Genomic DNA, 12,755 nt, shown 5'->3' with positions numbered 1-12,755 from the left:
CCTCCCCGTCCCTCTCCCTGTCCCTCTCCCAACTCCCTCTCCACCTCCGTCTCCCCCTTGCTCTCCCCATCCCTCTCCCTCTCCCCTCCCTCTCCCTCTACCTCCTCGCTCTCCCCCGTCTCTCTCCCTCCTCCCCCTCCCTCTTCCTGCCTCCCCCGTCCCTCTTCCCTCTCCCTCTCTTCTTTCCTCTCTCCCTGTCCCTGTTTCCCTGTTCCGCACGCTCTCCCTCTACCTCTTTCCCTCTCCCTGTCCCTCCACCTCCTTCCCTCTCCGGAGAGGGAAGGAGGTGGAGGAACAGGGAGAGAGAGCAGGAGAGGGAGGGGGGAGAGGGAGAGAGAGGGGTGAGAGGGAGAGAGGGAGAGAGGGAGAGAGGGAGGGAGCGAAAGACCGTCTCTCCCTCCCTCCCTCCCTCCCTCCCTCTCACTCCCTCCATCCCTCTCTCCCTCCCTCCCTCTATCCCTCTCCCTCCCTCCCTCTATCCCTCTCTCGCTCCCTCCCTCTATCCCTCTCTCCCTCCCTCCCTCTCTCCCCCTCCAACTCTCCCACTCCCTCCATCTCTCCATCTCCCTCACTCCCTCCCAGAGAGGGAGAGATAGAGAGGCAGAGACAAGGGAGAGGGAGAGAGGGAGAGGGAGAGATGGAGGGAGAGGGAGAGGGAGGGAGAGAGATATGGAGAGGAGAGGGAGAGGGGGGGTGAGAGGGAGATGGAAAGAGGTCTCTTCCTCCCTCCCTCTCTCCCTGTCCCTGTTTCCCTGTTCCGCTCTCCCTCTCCCTCCACCTCCTTCCCTCTCCAGAGAGGGAAGGAGGTGGAGGGAGAGGGAGAGGGAAAGAGGGAGAGGGAGAGCAGGAGAGGGAGGGGGAGAGGGAGAGAGAGGGGGGAAAGGGAGAGAGGGATAGAGGGAGGGAGCGAAGACGTCTCTCCCTCTCTCCCTCTACACCTCTCTCCCTCCCTCTCTCCTTCTCCTCCCTCTCCCTCCATGTCTCCATCTCCCTCACTCTTTCCCAGAAAGGGAGAGATGGAGGGAGAGACAGAGAGGGAGAGGGAGAGATGGAGGAAGAGGGAGAGAAGAAGAGAGAGAGGGACAGAGGGAGAGAGAGATAGAGAGGGAGAGCGGGAGAGGGAAAATGGTCTCTTCTTCCCTCCCTCTCCCTCTCTCCTCCGTCTCCCCCTCTCCTTCCCTCGCCCTTTCCCTTCCACTCTTCCTCTTCCTCCCTCTCCCTCCCTCTCTCCCTCGCCCTCACTCCCTCTCCCTCCATCTCTCCCTCGCCCTCACTCCCTCTCAGAGAGGGAGAGAGGGAGGGAGAGGCAGAGACAAGGGAGAGGGAGAGAGGCAGAGGGAGACTGGAACAGGGAAACAGGGACAGGGAGAGAGAGAGGGAGAGGGAGAGAGGGAGAGAAGGAGGAGAGAGGGAGAGGGAGGGAGGAAGAGACGTAGTTCCCTCTCCCTCTCTCCCTCTCCCTCTCTCCCTCTCCCTCTCTCCCTCTCCCTCCCTCTCCCTCTCCCTCTTCCTCTCTCCCTCTGCCTTATCTCTGCCTCTCTGGGAGGGAGTGAGGGAGAGGGAGAGATGGAGGGAGGAGAGTTGGAGCCAGAGGGAGAGGGAGGAGAAGGAGGGAGGGAGAGGAAGAGAGGGAGGGAGAGAGGGAGGGAGGGAGAGACATCTTTCGCTCCCTCCATCACTCTCTCCCTCTCCACCCTCTCTCTCCCTCTCCCCCCTCTCTCTCCCTCTCCCCCCTCCCTCTCCATCTCTCTCTCCCTCTCCCTCCACCTCCTTCCCTCTCCAGAGAGGGAAGGAGGTGGAGGGAGAGGAAGAGGGAAAGAGGTAGAGCCAGAGCGTGCGGAACAGGGGAACAGGGACAGGGAGAGAGGAAGGGAGAGAGGGAGAAGGGGAGAGGGAGAGGGGGAGGGAAAGAGGGAGCGAGAGAGAGGGACAGGGAGAGAGGGAGGGAGAGAGGCAGAGGGAGAGATGGAGGCAGAGGGAGAGTGAGAGGCAGCGAGGTAGAGGGAGAGAGGGAGAAAGGGAGAGAGAGAGAGAGAGAGAGAGGGAGAGCGGTAGAAGTGCTGAGGAGGGGGGCTCCCTCCCCCTCCCACTCCCATCCACTCCCTACTGCTTTCTCCTTTTTCTGCTTCAACAAACACCAGGCGCCTTTTAGATCAGCCCTGAAGTCAACGTTGATGCTTGGACAGCCTGACCTCCCCGCTGACTTCCAGCCCAGGACCACCGCTGGGAGATGAAGTCTGCGGGGCCCTGGGCGCAGGCTGCACAGGCACCTCCTCTGATGCCCAATCTCTCCTCGTTTACGAGGCAGCCGACACTCCCCTCCCTGACTCCCCAAGATTTGGGGCCTTTTTTAGTATGTGTCGATAATGCCATGACCGACTATTTAACTCTTCCACGAGGACCCATCTCCCAAAATGCCGTGGTTTTCAGCCTTGGCTGCACTAGAAAACCCCCAGGGAAGGGAGAGACGTCTCTCCCTCCCTCTCTCTTTCTCTCCCTCTGTACTTCTGTCTACCTCTCTCCCTCTCCCTCTCCCTCTGGGGTGATGCCCGATGAGCTCAGAATCGCAGATGGACCCCCCCATCCCCTCTCTGTGGCTTGCATGGGGGATGCACCTTCTCACTGTGGCCCGGGCATGGCCTTGACATTCAGACATCGGGTCCTGCATGGACACTTGTGTTTGTTCCATAGCGCATGTGGCTGCAGTCTGTGCTTCTGTAGATGGGGGCTGCGCGTGAGCCCTTCACCTTCCCCGCAGACACCACTGGTGCTCGCTCGGCCTCGCGGGGGATGCGGGGGGCACGGGGGACAGTCTTGCGTCCCCACCTTCTTGGGCTACAGACAGGCCACGCTGGTGCTGTGGTGACGGGGGGCTCCCAGGAGAACCCCACTGCAGACCGGAGAGGTGGCCCCCGAGAAGGTGGCGTACGCCTGGGGCCGGGCCTCATCAGTGAGCCACGGGCCACCTGCAGCAACAGGTGTCTCACCGTCCAGGGACTGGGTGTTCGGGCGCCGTGGGGTTGAGCTACTGTCTGCACGGCAGCCGTGTTTGTCTTGTTGAGCCCGGGGAGGCCCCTTGGTGGCTCCTGGAGAGCCTGGCCGCATTTCTTCCTGCCCTTGGCCTTAGAGCCCATCACGTTCATGCCGTTTCTGCTTCCAAAAGGACCTGTGTTAATAAAGGCCACGTGTTAGGACAGCACCAAAGTGTCTAGAAATCCGGGCCAGGAGGAGGAGGGAGGGGGATTGGCTGTGCCCGCCAGTGGCCTGGGAGCCCTGCCCGCCTGCAGAGACCTGGCCCGGGGCCCGTGGGGAGGGCGTGGCCCTCGGTCCCCAGCGCCTTCCGTCTCTGGCTTCCAGGAGAACTGCGTGATCCTCAGGGAGCTGGTGAGGCTGCAGGCCCTGAAGTCCCGCCTGCTGGGGTTCCGCACCATGCCGACTCTGTGCTGGAGATGAACACGGACAAGACCAGCCAGGTGGTGGCCACTGTCCTAGGTAACACCGCCTCCCCCTGAGTCCCAGTGGGGACGGGGTCAGGCGGACCTTGACCGGACGTGGTGCTGCCTGAGACCCCACTGTGTCAGCCCTTGGGGGTCACCATCCCAGACCCTTCATTCTGCCTCGAGGGGTGCAGGGTCGGGGGTGGCTGGGGGGCCGCCCCAGGGACGTAGCCGAGCCTCTCCCCTCCGCCCGCAGGTGAGCTGGCCCAGAAGCTGAAGCCCCTCGGGGAGCAGGAGCGGCCGTGATCCTGGAGCTAAAGAAGGCCGAGTGCCAGAGGCGGGGCCTGCACTTTGACGGCCCCATCAACGCCTGGGACCTGCGCTACTACATGAACCAGGGGGAGGAGACGCGCTACCACGTGGACCAGTACCTGCTCAAGGAGTCTTTCCCCGTGCAGGCAGTCACACGCGGGCTGCTGGGCATCTCCCAGGAGCTGCTGGGGCTGACCTTCGACCTGGAGGAGGGCACGAGCACGTGTCACGAAGACGTGAGGCTCTAAACGGTCTGGGACGCGGCCTCGGGCAAGGTCATCCATCGGCAAGTTCTACCTGACCTCTATCCTCGGTGCGTGCGTGGTGGGGGAACCTGTCGGCCGTGGGCCGGGGCTCCTCTGTGGAAGCGGGGCCCCATCCACGTCCCTCCGCAGGGTGGGGAAGTCCGGGCACGCGGCCTGCTTCGGCCTGCCTACAGCACGATGGGAGCTGCCAGGTCGCCATCGCGGCCACGGTGGCCAACTTCGCCAAGCCTACGCCCAACCTGCCCTCCCTGCTGCGGCATGATGAGCGGGAGACCAACTTCCACGACGTCGGGCATGCGATGCACCAGCTCCGCTCCCAGGCGCAGGGCTGCAGGCGGGGGCGGGGAGGGCCCGGGCATGCGTGGTCCTCAGGCAGGCCCTCGCCACGGGATTCTTTCACTGACATCACCCCACACGTGGTGACGCCCTCGGTGTCAGCTTCCATCATCAAACCCCAGGCACTGGGCGCGTAAATAACGGAAATGGATGTCCTCGAGGCTCTAGAGGCTGGAAGACCCAGATCAAGGAGTCAGGGCTGGTTCCCTGCATGTTAAATACATGTACTCAAGAGTTGCCTTTAAAAAAGACAAAAGAAAAGAAAGGAACGTTGCCTGCAAGTCTGCTGACAGCCGGTGATGAGAACCAGAGGGAAGGCTCTGGGGCCGGGGGCGCAGTGCCCTGTGAGCTCGGGGGCTGCTGCCAGTCTCCGTGGAGGCTCAGCAAGTCCCAGTGACTTCCCCACGTGGGGGGGCGCCAGCTGAGAGTCTGGGCCCAGGACCCACTGCTCGTTCAGTCTTCCTGTGGTCAGCCCTTCATCCTGAGAGCGATGCTCTCACAGGCTGCACCGGGGCGTGTGGGGACAGTTTACTGAGCCGTACAGACGTCACTACTGCTTTGGACCATTTCCATCATCCCGAAAATGTCCCTCACGCCCTTAGCTATCACTCCGTCCCCTCGCCAGCCCCTGACAACCAGGAACCCACTCGCTGACCCTGTGGATCTACCTGCTCTGGACGTTTCTCCTCAGTGGGGTCACGCCCTGTGTGTCCTTCTGTGTATGACTTTGCTCGCTGAGCATCGTGTTCTCAGGGTGTACCGACGCGGCAGCGAGCGTCAGGGCTTCACCGCATTGCGTGGCTGAGGGACGTAAAGAAGACAAGAGAAAAGAAAAGCACGTTGCATGCAAGTCTGGTGACAGCCGGTGATGAGAACCAGAGGGAAGGCTCTGGGGCCGGGGGCGCCGTGCCCTGTGAGGCCCTGGCGCTGCTGCCAGTCTTGGTGGGGCACGGGCAGCACCGTCCCTCAGGAGCTGCTGGACAAGCTCATCAAGTCCCGGGAGGCCAACCCAGATGCGGCCGGACCGAGGGAAGGGAAGGGGGCTTCCGGTCTGCCCGGCTGGCAAGCGCGGCCTGGACATGGTGCCAGCCCCCCGTCTCCTTCCTCCCACGCCCCAGGCCTCTTCAACCTGTGCCAGATCGTCCTGGCCAAGGTGGTTCAGGCCCTGCACACGCAGACGCCCGCGGACCCGGCCCAGGAGAATGCCCGCCTCTGCCAGGAGATCCTGGGGTTCCCAGCCATGCCAGGTAGCCAAGCGCGCGCCGGGCTCACCTTAGCGGTCGGTTGGCGGCTACTGCCCAGGTCAAGAGGATCGTCTGGTGGTGTGTGAATGGGGACCGACTGACGGGCTCCGGCCGAGGCCCGCTGCCCTCTGGCCTCCTCCTGCCACGGCTCCTTGGCTGGTCCCTCCAGCTGTGGCCCACGGAGTCCGAGGGTGGAGTGGGAGGCTCTGCACATGCTTTCTAGAGAGCCTGGAAGAGGCAGGAGAGGGCTTCGTACCCCGGACAGAAGGCATCGACGAGGTCTGCCCATGCGTGTCGGTGCGGACACGCGGTTCACTCCCTCGTGAGCGCTTTAACCAGCGATCTCCCCGTGGTGGAGGGAGAGCCCTGACTCATCTCTCGCAGCCTCGGCAGCTGACCTTGTAAGAGGCTTAGGAGTGAACCCTCGTGAGCTTCAGCAGAAAGTCGGCAAAGATTTATTTGTGTCCCTCCACTGAACTGCCAGCAAGGTCCCCGTTTTCTACAAGTGTTGGGCCAATACTCTCTCTAGTGGCAGGGGACTCAGACAAGGCTGCTTTGAGGCCCCCACCCCCGCTCTGGGGCAGGGGCACTGAGCGGCCAGGGGGCCGGCCAGGAGCCCCTCCGCGTGTGTCCCAGTGACCCACCTGCCTGCGACCTTCGGTCGCCTGGCAGGAAGCTACGACGCCCAGTCCTATGGCCAGTCATTCCTGCAAGAAACACTGGAACCAGTTTCTGCCAACCCACCAAAAAAAACGACTTCAAAGGCAACGTGGTGTCACAGGAAGGGCTTGTTTCTGTGCTGGTTTGTTTTTAGTTCATTAGGCCTCACTTAAAATTCTGATTCCACAATGCACTTGCTTTGGGATCTTGAGCAACACTCATAACCTCTGCAAGTTTCAGTATAGTAAGTTTATGTGATTACCTTCATCTGTAACATCCCTGTGTTGCAATCTTAATTAATTCAGATTAATTCATCTTAATCTTAATCTCAAATTCAGATCAATGACTAGTTCCTCTGTGACTTCTCCTCTGAACGGATTCAAAAGCCGCCTCTCCCGTCCTCATTTGGCTTCTCTTCTCTTCTGGAATCTCATAAGAACTTCTATGACCTCTTTGGTTTTTTGTTGTTGCTGTTGTCTGTTTGTTTGTTTTTTAATTGAAATATAGTTGATTTACAATGTCGTGTCCGTTTCAGGTGTACGGCGCAGTGATTCCGTTTTCAGATTCTTTTCCCTTATAAGTTATTACAAAATATTGAGTACAGTTCCCTGTGCCATAGGGGAGATCCTTGTTGTATCTATTCTATGCCTTCTTTGAACGACCGTAGAACTTGTTGTCTGTATCATTTTTATGTCTGTTGTGGCTTTGTGACTGAAAATGAAAATTTTCTATTTGTTCATGCCCTGGCCCTTCCTTAAAAATGTGTTCATTTACCTATTTCATATTTATTGACTACATCTTAGACACCGTGTTAGCTGCTTGTTCTAGATGTTAGTAAAACACAGACCTTCCTGCTCAAAGGGTCACAGTATTTGTGGGAAAACAAAAAAATGAACAACTTACGTCTCAAATAGCTTTGTACTTCCCAAAGAGAGCACACCTCGTAGGTACAATAAATATATGTATTATACATAAATGTATAAAGAGTTAATGGCATTAAAAACGTGAGATAACTGCTTTTCTATTCTGAGGAAATGAGGATTACATTTCACCAGGAGCTCAATACCACTCTGAGAATGAGGGCTTAACCCCCGACCTGGCTCACTGCATCGCTTTCGTATATGAAAATAGACAAGTCTGTACACGCTCTCTACAAAAAGGCTTATCTGGCATGAATTTCAGATAGCAAGAAGAAAAGTTCAAGAGGTTCAGAGAAGCATCCAGAAGCTCAGATGATTGTCTGGCACTGATACAACTTGCTTGACAGGAAAATAGAGCTGTAAATCTCACAAAATTCGATGATCTTCTAAGAATTTCAAAACCGCCTGCTATTAATTAGAAATCCTAGAAGAACCGCTTCTTTTAAAGCACACTGATAATATGCTTTACAGCTTAATATTCAGAAGCCTATGTTTTGGCTAAGTGAGCTTCAGGAATGAAGGAAACTTGTGGTTCAGTTCCCTCTACTCTGGAACCTCTGGTCAAAACACCTACTTCTGTGCTCAGCCATCTTATCATCTGAAAAATGGAGGCAACTCTAAGAAAACATAGTTACAGAGATGTTGCACAGTTTCCTGTGTCACTGTCTTCATTTGTTTCAGAAAACCAATAACGTCTAAGCTACTACTGCAAAGAGCGCAGTGTTACTTGGGGTCATCTAGTGCAGCTCTGTCAAAGTAAAGAAAAGGAAAGGGGCCTAGAACAACTATAATTTTCCCAAGAGGACACTATTATTTTATGGTAAATCTGAGTCAAGAACCCTGATCTCTTTGATGCCATTCCATTGTTCTTTCGTTGGGTTCTCAACAACCCAGAGAAAGAAAGAGAAATAAAACTCCTATGTGCTGTGTCACTGGTACAGGACGTGGCAAGATTGGAATCGGAGAACTACATATTAACAGGTATTTGGGAAATTCTTCAAACTGGTTAAGATATACACCAGGTACCTAAAAAACAGTATGTTTTCCCAAGATGATTCTGTGGAATGAACAGAACTGGTAACTGAAGGTGCCTGTGTGCTGCACTTCCAAACAGGATGGGTGAATGCTTGTTTTCTGGCACCTTTAAGACTCCACCCCAATATACACATTAAAATAAAATTAACATTTCAACTGGGTCATATTTAATTCTGCATGCTCTTCTAAGTCAGCAAAATATTCCATATATCATTTAAGTTGTCACTCACTCTCTTTTCTTTTTCTTTTTTTTTTTTTGCGGTACACGGGCCTCTCACTGCTGTGGCCTCTCCCGTTGCGGAGCGCAGGCTCAGCGGCCACGGCTCACGGGCCTAGCCGCTCCGCGGCATGTGGGATCTTCGCGGACCGGAGCATGAACCCGTGTCCCCTGCATCGGCAGGCGGACTCTCAACCACTGAGCCACCAGGGAAGCCCGTCACTCACTTTTTAACTTGAGTTTTAATTTCTAAAAGTCTTTCCAAACACAAAACAGAGGTGGGAAAATGGTATATGGGAAGCTGCAGAGATGAAATAAGCTTACTTCATTCGGCATAAAGATGAATACCCAAACAACTTCTGCATAGCTGCAAGTGTCCAAATCTACTATCTTCGTTTCGTAGTCAAGGCTTCCGGAAAAATATGCTAACGGATTCCTAATTACCCAAATGCCCCATATCCGTTTCAGTAAGTATCGTTATACATTACGGAAAATTTTCTCAGTGACACAGAAAGACATCCTGGCCGAGCATCCCCCTTCCCATGACACAGAGATGATGGGTCTCAAGCTACGTTGAAGGCGTTGGAGCCCACTTTATCCATTACTAATATTAATGGAGGACAAACCTTCATATTCTGTTTGTTTGCTCTGTGTTTGCTAAATCACTTCTTCCCTTCATTAAAATGGATGACACATAATTGAGTCTGTAGTGTGTGTATCACTGGAACCTGAACACATTTTTGCTGGTTTTATTAACGTCATAGGTTTCTAGGGAGGGTCTACTAAATAACTAAGTCTAGTTTCACAGTTACAAATAAATTAGGATGTAATTTTGAATAAATTAAGCTCATCATAAAGGAAGGATACTGATAGTTGCTACTACCCCTTCCTTGAGGGGCTCTTGTAAAGCACTAAATAAAGTAACAGAGGTTTATATGCATGCATATATTTTCAATGATATTTGAACACACTCGAAAAGAACTCTACAGAATGCATTATAAAACCTCGATGCTGTGTGTCCCTAGTTCCCAGCTCTCTCGTTAAAACTATTTAAATGAACAAAATGTTATCTATTAGGAGAGCTATCAGAGTACTCCAAATACTACTTCTTGCAGTACCCTGTCCCAACCATTTGCCTTCCTCTTCCCATTAGTCCTTAATTCAGAAACCCCAGAGATTTGTTCATTAATTTATGAGCATATTTCTTCATTCAGCCAAGAAAACTGATGGCTCCCTTACCAAATTTCAGGCACCCTTCTTCAGTATGTTTTCTAGGCATGTTCAGGAAACACAGCAGTGATTAACACAGATGAATATAGCCTCTCTCGAGCTGAGGGGAGAGACAAAAGTAAAGAAGCAAATATAAAATCGTAAGTGTAAATACGTAAATAAAAATTGAATAAATGGGTAGAATAACTAGTATATCAGGTAAGTGCTGGAGAAAAACAGCAAGCAGGGAAGGGGGATGGAGATTGTTAGCTGGTAGGAGGAGGCTGCGATCTGAAACTAAGTGATCACTGAGGGCTTTCTGGGGAAGATAAAATTTAAGAGGGAACCTAAGGTTGTGAGAGGGAGCAAGGTGCATATCTGGGAAGTGAATAGTACAAGCAGAGGGAACAGTCAGATGGAAAGGCAATGAGGCAAGAGTGGGCTTGGAGTATCCAAGGAGCAGAAAGGATGTCAGTGTGTGGAAAACAGAGGGAGCAAAGTGGAGAGGAGAAGGAAACCGTCAGAGAGGAAACAGAGGCCCAGATTTCTAGGGCTGTGGAGGCACTTTGAGGACTTTGCTTTTCCTGTGAAGAAGCCACTGAAGAGCCTGGAGTGACATGATCTGACTTACGTTTTAACAGGATCTCTCTGGATGCCATGTTGATTAGAGACTGCAGGAGAATAAGGACAAGCCCCAGAAGACCAATAGTTGATTCAAATGTCAAGAAACATTTATGCCTTCACCCTTCAACTTCACAAATGATGCCATTTCCATTGAGCTATTGAAAAATATAATCTGGCTTTCAAAACAATAAACCAGAAGGCATTTTCTCACATAAGCAAGGTCACAAACAACTGTCAGCTAAAGTTGAAATAGCAACAAATCAAATAATAACAAAAAACATTTTTTATAGCTTTTAAAACCTTACCAAGCATTTTCTTGTCCATTATCTAAGTTAATCCTCAAATCAACGCCATGAGATAGTTACTATTTTCCCATTAGAAGTGACCGCATATTAAATCCTTAGTGATTGCTCAAGAAAAGCTGAAATCTTGAGTGTACATCTATTAATGGCCAAGGTTGGGTTTTTTACCCATGGGAACATTGGATGCTAAAATCCACAGGGATTTTCAGCTCAAGATGGCAGACTAGGAAATATATTTACTTTCTGGTCCTCCTGAAACCAGGTTTAAATAAAACTGTAGAAATACCCAAATTAATCAACCAATAAGAGCCAAGACATTGTGGAAGTCATCAACCACAGAAAGATTTCAACACATTTCGAGAAGGCAAACAATGAAATGGAGGGGCCATGAATAAAATAATGAAGAAAAGACTACCCTAAGTAGGGTCTGCACAAAGCCAGTCAGCTTTTGCTGAGCCCTGGTTATAGTAAAGGACAGGGGAAAGAAGAGGGGCTGAAAACAAGGAGACAAAAGTCATTTCAGGAAAACACGTTCATTTAATGAGCTCCAGGGAACACTCAGCCTGCTGCCATACTCACTCACGTATTACAGTGGATTGTTGGCACGCAAGACAAGAAAACAGGGAACCAACGAACAAAACTCAAGACACTGTTTCTTACTGAACTCTTCTCAAACGAGATCAAGAAATTATGGTTCAATGCCATAGCTGTAAATCATTTCTGCTCCTGGAGAGGTTAGAAAGGGCTTATAATAGTTACCCTTTTTTTTTCAGACAGAATTTAGGTCTGAGCAAAAGCTTTTGTGTCCTCCAACCTCAAAGTTTATTGGGGATGGAAGTCCAAATTTGCTTCGACATACCATAAAAAGAATCTCATGAGCAGAGGGTCAAACTACTTTTGGAATATATGAATTATGCCCAGTGTGATTTTAAATAGATTTTAAACAAAAATATATAGATTTTTACTGATCTATATGATTCTGGGTTCTGAAACTTCTACATGTCACATGCCTGATACAGAACACACAATGTCAGTCCCAGGAGAGAGAAAACACTCCAATGAAGCAAGCCAAAGAAACAAGATTCGGACAAGGTAAAGTGACGTGTAGACCAAGACCAGGATTTTTCAATTCTTTCCTGTCATGCTGTAGCTTCCAGCTCCTGAATAACAACACATGTTTCCCTTGTCCTAGACACACAAGAGTATGTCTCCTCTATGGGGCATAAGAAGCTCTAGAGTTACATATGTGTAGTAAAGAGTGGACCCAGCCGGCATACTCACAATGACCAAATTGTGTTGCTCGTACTTTATTTTAAACCAATACATCGCTCCACGCTGAAGTTGCAATAAATGATATATTTGCTTTCTAGACATGAATGAGATGCCTTACTGGATATACTCCAGGAAGGCCAGAGAAACTGGCTTCTAATCCATACAGAATAATTCATTGATGAATTCCTTTCAGGATAGCCCATGATTTATCTAGAATATAAGCTTTACATACCTGGATCCTTCAAACTAGACCAAAGGGAAAAATCTAGGCTCCAAGCCTCAATTAGAAATGTGGGATGGTGCTATGCTGACAACTGGTGGTCCCTGACCTATCTTCTGAGATTAGAACCCAGTGTGGTGGATGACCAATTCACGCGTTGAACAAAGGAACACCTCCTACAGGGCAGTGGATGTGTTCATTACAGGTATGGCACTTAGGGCTAAGTATCATAAGGACTTCAAGAAACAAAAGAAAAAGTAACACATGAAGCATATATGATAAGGAGGCGCCAGAGTCCAGAGCACGAGCTCTGGAATCACACAGGCTTGCTTCGAATCCCGGCTAAGCCACTACCATCTGTATACCCTGAAGAACAGTCGAAGGTTGAAATGTTCTTTTACCAAATTTCGAAAAACAAGTGAAGAAAGAACCTACCTGCCAGGAAGGGACATCGTGGGGTGCAGCATCCAGTCGGGTCAGGGCTCTGCATCCCCTGCTCAGAAACCTTCACCGCCTGGCTCACGGTGATGCTGGCAGCTCAGCAGCCCTGGAGAAGGCGCTCCTGCTCCTGTCTCCAGGGCTCGCGGACAAGCTGGGGAGGTCCACGGAGGAGGCGGGCCACAGCCTGGCAAGCTCTGGGTGCCTCCTGCACTCAGCTCTGGGCAGGCTCTGGCCTCTGGGCCCCGTTGCGGGGAAGGGCT

The sequence above is a fragment of the Delphinapterus leucas genome, unplaced genomic scaffold, assembly GCF_059928025.1.
Source record: "Delphinapterus leucas isolate spDelLeu-1000000601 "Yukka" unplaced genomic scaffold, BTC_Dleu_Yukka2 spDelLeu_asBTCV2_sq40, whole genome shotgun sequence".
NCBI classification, from domain to species: Eukaryota; Metazoa; Chordata; class Mammalia; order Artiodactyla; family Monodontidae; genus Delphinapterus; species Delphinapterus leucas.
This window is presented reverse-complemented; position numbering follows the sequence as displayed.